Source organism: Mytilus californianus, unplaced genomic scaffold (assembly GCF_021869535.1).
Source record: "Mytilus californianus isolate M0D057914Y unplaced genomic scaffold, xbMytCali1.0.p SCAF_4, whole genome shotgun sequence".
NCBI lineage: Eukaryota > Metazoa > Mollusca > Bivalvia > Mytilida > Mytilidae > Mytilus > Mytilus californianus.
In genome coordinates, this window is record NW_026262690.1 from 52449424 (window position 1) to 52455953 (window position 6530).

Here is a 6530-nt window from a genome sequence, read left to right on the forward strand (position 1 = left end):
CTCTTTTTTGTAAGTTTTTCAACTTAAGCACTTCATACCTGCAACAAAATTGTATTTTACAGGTCATATTGCAGTTACCCCACCTTTTCTGTAGTAAATATGAATATCTGTTCAGGATTAAAATACATGTATATAGATATAAGATGTGGTATGAGTGCCAATGAGACAACTCTCCATCCAATTCACAATTTGTAAAAGTAAACCATTATAGGTCAAAGTACGCCTTCAACACAGAGCCTTGGCTCACACCGAACAGCAAGCTATAAAGGGCCACAAAAATGACTGTTAATTAGATGTTTAGTAGCTATTGACATATTGAGAGTGTCGCATAAGAAGCCAAGAACACTTATCCTTACGATAACCTGCTCCTGATTTGCGGACAGACAAACGCAGACGGACATTATCATTTCTGTGTAGGCTTGATGCTTTCTGCTATGATTTTTACGATGTGTCTACGACTGAATTTATTTACATCATTAATCACAAAAATAAATGGGAGAAGGTATGGATACGACAAACCTAGTTTAACCCCGCTTCATATTGCATGGCCCTGTCCCAAGCCTGGATTTGAGATCCCAAACTTGTCCAGGAAAGGGATTGACAAAGCAAGGGTGTACATGCACCTATTAGACCCCCTTACTTCAGCCTTTAACAGGACTGTTTAATAGCTCGTATAGGTTAAATCATTTTAAATACAACAGAAATGTCATGAAAACTATTACTTACTTTGAGAGAAGATTGTAATCATCTCTTGTCTTTTTTGATGTTTCATTTTCTAACAAAATGTTCAATCTCCTGATTATATAGTTCATCTTCTACTATAGCATTAAGACTCTATCACATTATTCATTGTACAATTTGAACAACTCCTCTGTAAATATTTTGTTCCTTCTCATCGACTATTTTCAGCAAATATGTTTAAGACAGTTTAACATCAAATTAATGTATATTTTAGAATGATCACTTTTTACTAAAGGTCGGTCAGTTTAAAACGTATCCACTCATATCAAATACGTTGACGTCACACTTGTCTCCCCCTTTTTGTTATTTCATGCCTGTTTTATGGTTTTTACAGTTTCCGGTAAGGGGTTGAGTTTGCTTAATTTCTTAATCTTACATTTGATACCTTATATTTAGAAACGTACCATTTGGAAATATTAAGTTTAATGATTTAAACTTCTTCTACATTTTGTGTGGCTCAAAATAATGTGCACTCGATTCGGTTATGTTCCAGAACTTGGACATGTATATTTGTTACACACATAGTGCCACGTATCTCGTAAGCGCAACTCCTACACATATTCAACGATATTTCACTCAAGGATAGTACGACATATTATTTTAGTATGTTCCCAGATACGTATACGTCAGCGCACCTGATACGATTGGATACGTTTTAAATTGACCGACCTCTAATAGTACTCACTGATCTTCAGCTGACTATGTGTGCGCAAAACAGACATAATAGGTAAAAATGTCAAAAATTTAAGCGAGGCCTTCGTCTGTATTATTAAATAAAGTTAAAGAATCTGAGAAAAGATATAAAAAAGGTCATGGGCAAGGCCATAAAAAATATGAAAAGAAGTGACTCGGAAATTAAAAAATCTTAGATCTCCAACACCAAAGAGTATTGGAAAATTTTGAACCAACGTGACCATTCAAAACAACCGAATATTAGTTTTGTGTATGTTGCATTGTTAAACTTGAATTTTTAGAACTGGAATATAAAATACAAGTATCTTGGGTGATTGGAACGATCAGGTCATTTCATTAACACAAAGGCAATAAGTTTGATCCAAAAAACTATCGACCCATTTCTATTGTAAGCTGTATGGGTAATTTTTCACTTTTCAACAGCTATTTTAAGTAATAGACTTGCAAGGTTCTCCGATGAATTTTTACTACTCAATGAAAACCAGTGTGGGTTTCGAAATGGTTACTTAACGAATCACTGTATTTTTACACTCCACTCTTGTTTTTGACATTTTGAAATTAAAAAATGAAAAAAAAATGTTCTGTGCTTTTGTCGATTTAAAAAAAAACATTTGATACAGTGACGAGAGATGCTTTATGGAATAAGATGTCAGTAATTAATTTTAATGGTTATATGTATAAAATTATTCATAACATGTATGATGATATAAAATTATGCTTGTCATACAATGATGAGAAATCTGATTATTTTCCAAGCAACATTGGACTACGTCAAGACGAGAACTTGAATCTTGAACATTTCTTTTATAAAGGGAATTTGATAGGTTTAAAAACTATCTCAGATGCCCTAGAAGACGAGCTAGGTGTCTATGTTAAACTGTTTGCAATACTTTACGCAGACGACACTGAATCAATGGCTGATTCATCCTCAGAACCTCAATTGCTTCTAGAAAAATTTAAATCATAGTGTAATGCTTGGAAAATGAAAGTCAATATAGACAAGCCCAAAAACTGATTTTTTTGTAGTGGTAGACAACCTGTTTATGTTATATTTAATTTTGGCAACTCTGACTTGGAAATTGCAAATGAGGTTAATTATCTTGGAATTTATTTGCCTAAAAATAGCTCATTTCAAACCATGTATTAAGTTATCAAAAAGGAAGGAAACATGGTTTATCAATAAGTTGTCAATTAGATTTGGGGATTTGGAAATAATAAAATACTAGAAAAAGTTCATTTTAAATTTTGTAAACTTCTCCATCTAATTTTTGGGATTCGAGAAGTATTTAGATGTTTTGGAACCCCGTGATATCTACACCCTCTGTCAACTTAGACTAACTAACCATATATTACCAATAGAAAGTGGTAGATGGAAATAAATTCAGAGAGATAAAAGAATATGAGAACAATGCGACTTAAAAAATCTTGGAGATGAATTTCATTATGTAATGAAATGTAAATTTATGGATATAGAAAGATAAAAAAGGTAATTGATAAAATGTATATACTAGATTATCCAAATATCATTAGATTTAGGGGAAGTTATGAATATGACAAAAAAAATCATATTTAAAAACCCTATGTACATTTACAAGGCATACTAATAAATGTGTGTGTTCTCCTGGCTAAATTCAATTTAGATTTGTAAATAGTGTACATATTATGTTTTCTTTTAATTTATATCTGTGCTATTTATTACATGTAACTAATGTATACCATTGTATTGACAAAGGTTTATTAGAATAAAGATATATAAGAACAGTTAGTAAATAGGTGTAAAAATTCATTTCAAAATTATTAATTACTGGTAACTACTGGGCAGTTTCGGGAATTACTTCAAGTCTTACAAATATCAACTAAGTGCAACAGGAATTACATGTAATTCCTAATTTTACTTATTTACTGTAACATATATACACTTTGGGACCGCATTTAAAAAAGTCATTCAATTCACTCACAAATCTTAACTTTCATTTTATTTTCAATTTCTTCCAAAAACAAATCAATATTAGTAACATTTTAGTGTAACCTTGACAACAATAACAAAAAAATGAGTTTCTTATTGCACATGCCCAGTATTTTAGGTTTAAAAAATGACCATCCTAGCATTTCTTGGTAGCAAGAATATAAAATACAGTTATCTGAGTTAATACTGTACACCAATATTTATTAAGCATATTAATATTACAAAGAGTATCTTACCAAACTCACGATATACCATGTAATTAACCGTAGATGTTTAACTTTTAATATACGTTTTATACGTTTTAAAAAAGTTTAACTTTTAATATACGTTTTATACGTTTTAAAAAAAGTTTTAAGTGTTGACTGGAGAAAAGAAATATTGTTACATTGATCTTCTTCCGACCGGCAAAAACCATTGTCAAAGTGGGATGTCCGTTTGGCTGTGCGGGATATAAAAGTACGCAGTCACGTCTGGTCAGAATATGGACGTTAAATTCGATGTTTCGCGTAGAGAGAGTGCCACGCTTTCTGCTTCTTTGAGAGATCCGTAGGTGGTCTGTTCCTTTCCAATTTACCCTAATTTTCCAGTGGCAGTCCAAATTTCCCTCGACTTCATTCCGAACGAACTCTATTACAGGACCCACCTATTGTGTTTATTATTAATATTTGTTCTCGTCCTAAACATGCATGAAATATTTGACACTGGACGTTAATCAACCAACAATCAATCAATCAACATTTTCAGCTTTGTGATGTCCCTTGCTACATATTTGTCAAAAAGAGATAACGTAGTTTCATCGTTAAATCACAATTTACTTCATAATCAAAATAATACTTTTCTACCTTGGTTTGAATACATTTTTTGTGTATGTATAAAATTACTATTGCATTTAAAAAGTATGTCAAGATATGAACATTTAATATATAATTTAATTTGTTTGCCATAATTACCATTGATAACCATACGGTAGTATAATTTTCTAAATTAAAGTATTCGTTAAATCGGTCTTGCAACTTATTGATTAATAGAATGTTATTGTTGACCGTTGTGCCTCTATCGAACTGTTGACCTCCACGTTGTTAAAATATGGTTGGCTTATAATGTACCAGACAGTTGTTGGTTTTTGAAACAAAAGGTAAACTAAATAGTTTTTGTGCTTGGGCAACAACTGTTTTGATTGACCCTCAGACTGAGATATTACCTTTGGGTTCGTTGAACAGTTTAGGATTCAAGTAAAAAAAAAAACATGGTCAATATCAAATTCAACACGACAGTGCTAGTATATATTTATATTTAAATGCACAAGCCAAACAAATATATCTAAATCATAGTTAATTTAAATAAATAAAACATTGAAATTCAACTTCATAAGCCGGCTCTGTGTTGTTTCAATGTGGTCTTGACCTAAGCTGTGGAAGTGGCTAAGCTTAAATTGGCTGAATGTCTGAAAGTTCACTGTATCCTGTTATACCGTCCTACTGTTACTCGACAATTAGGACATGTATGTACAACATCTTTACAAGAATTAAGGCAAAACGGAATCAAGCAGCAGAACAGCGACAAACTGCAACAGAAAGAAGTAACACGTTAGAACATTATAACTGGTGACCTGAACATTGTCAATAACAGATCTCTGTGAAATATGTTATCCAAAGGCCCGAAATATCGCAAGCCTATATCCATTACCTGGAAACACAACTTCAAAATACTGATGGTTTCAGTCGACAAATATGTTGTTGTCCCCGCAGATAAAGCCCCAAACAACATCGGTTTTGTGTGTTACATAAACTGCTTGATAACAAAATTAGGCATTGACAAACTCACTTGGAAATTCATCATATTCCACAACCACACTTCCAAAAGAGGATATCCTGAATAATCATAGATCTGTTCAATATTTCCTTTGGAATTTCAAACAGAGATGAAGAATTTGATTTTCCTTTTCTAAATTATCAATATCAAAATTATCCGCAATCAAAGTAACTGTGAAACTACCTACTTTATGGGCGGTTTGAATCAGATGTGGATACTAGAAAATGCCAAAGATCTGTCAGAGTATATACAATCTTAAGTCTCTTTCCTCTTGCAATAGTATCAATAGTATTGAAACATTGGATTTTTCTACCCTTTACATTTTTAAATCCCCATTCCAAACTAAAAGACAAATTGAATAAAAATTGCTACTGCTTAGTACTGCTTTGTTTCATAAAATAAGAAGGGCCAACATATATACAAATATCATGTTTTAGGAAGGGACAAGTTGTACTTTGTGAAACACCTCTCGGATTTAAACAAACAAATATCTAAAACTGACATTATCATGATGCTTAATTTCTTGATTAACAGCATATTTGTTACGTTTGGAGCAACTAATCGGCATTCCCATGGGAACCAACTGTGCTCCTCTTTTTGTCGACTTGTTCCTTTATTCAGATGTCGTTCCTTCGAAAAGTTTTACGGACGCAATCAGGAGTTGGTTGACGGTATTGGAATACCTGTTTCACAGATGACGACTTATATGTTCCAATTATTGTTACCACCATCCCATCCTCTTTTCCTCGAAGGTGACCTATCGAACTATATTTCACAGGGTTTGTACTTACATGAGCAACACGGTGGGTATCACATGTTGAGCAGGATCTGGTTTCCCTTTCGGAAATTCTGCGATCACCCAAAGTTTTTAGTGGGGTTCGTGTTTCTCAGTCATCAGATTTTTATGTTGTGTTTTGTAGACTGTTGTTTGTCTTTTGGTTTTTCGTTGTTTTTTTTTTTGCTATGACATTGTCAGTTCGTTTTCGGCTTTTGAGTTTGACTATCACTTTGGTATCTTCCGCCGCACTTTTTGAAACAATATTTTATTTAACAAGACTTATACTGATGTATACTTATAGAACAGTACATCGTTCAGAAGGGTTCAGAAACAAATTAAATATTGATTTGAACAAACGTAACAAAAATCCTCACGTTAGAATGGCACCTTTATTTATCATTTGTCTACAGTCGTTTTGTTTAAATCTTTATTCCGGTTGTGATAAGTGCAAACATCTTATGTTCGTTGTCTTTAGGGGTCGTGTCAACGAAGCTGTCGTAGGACTAGGACGTGTCTTTGGGTGATCTTCGGACACGTCTT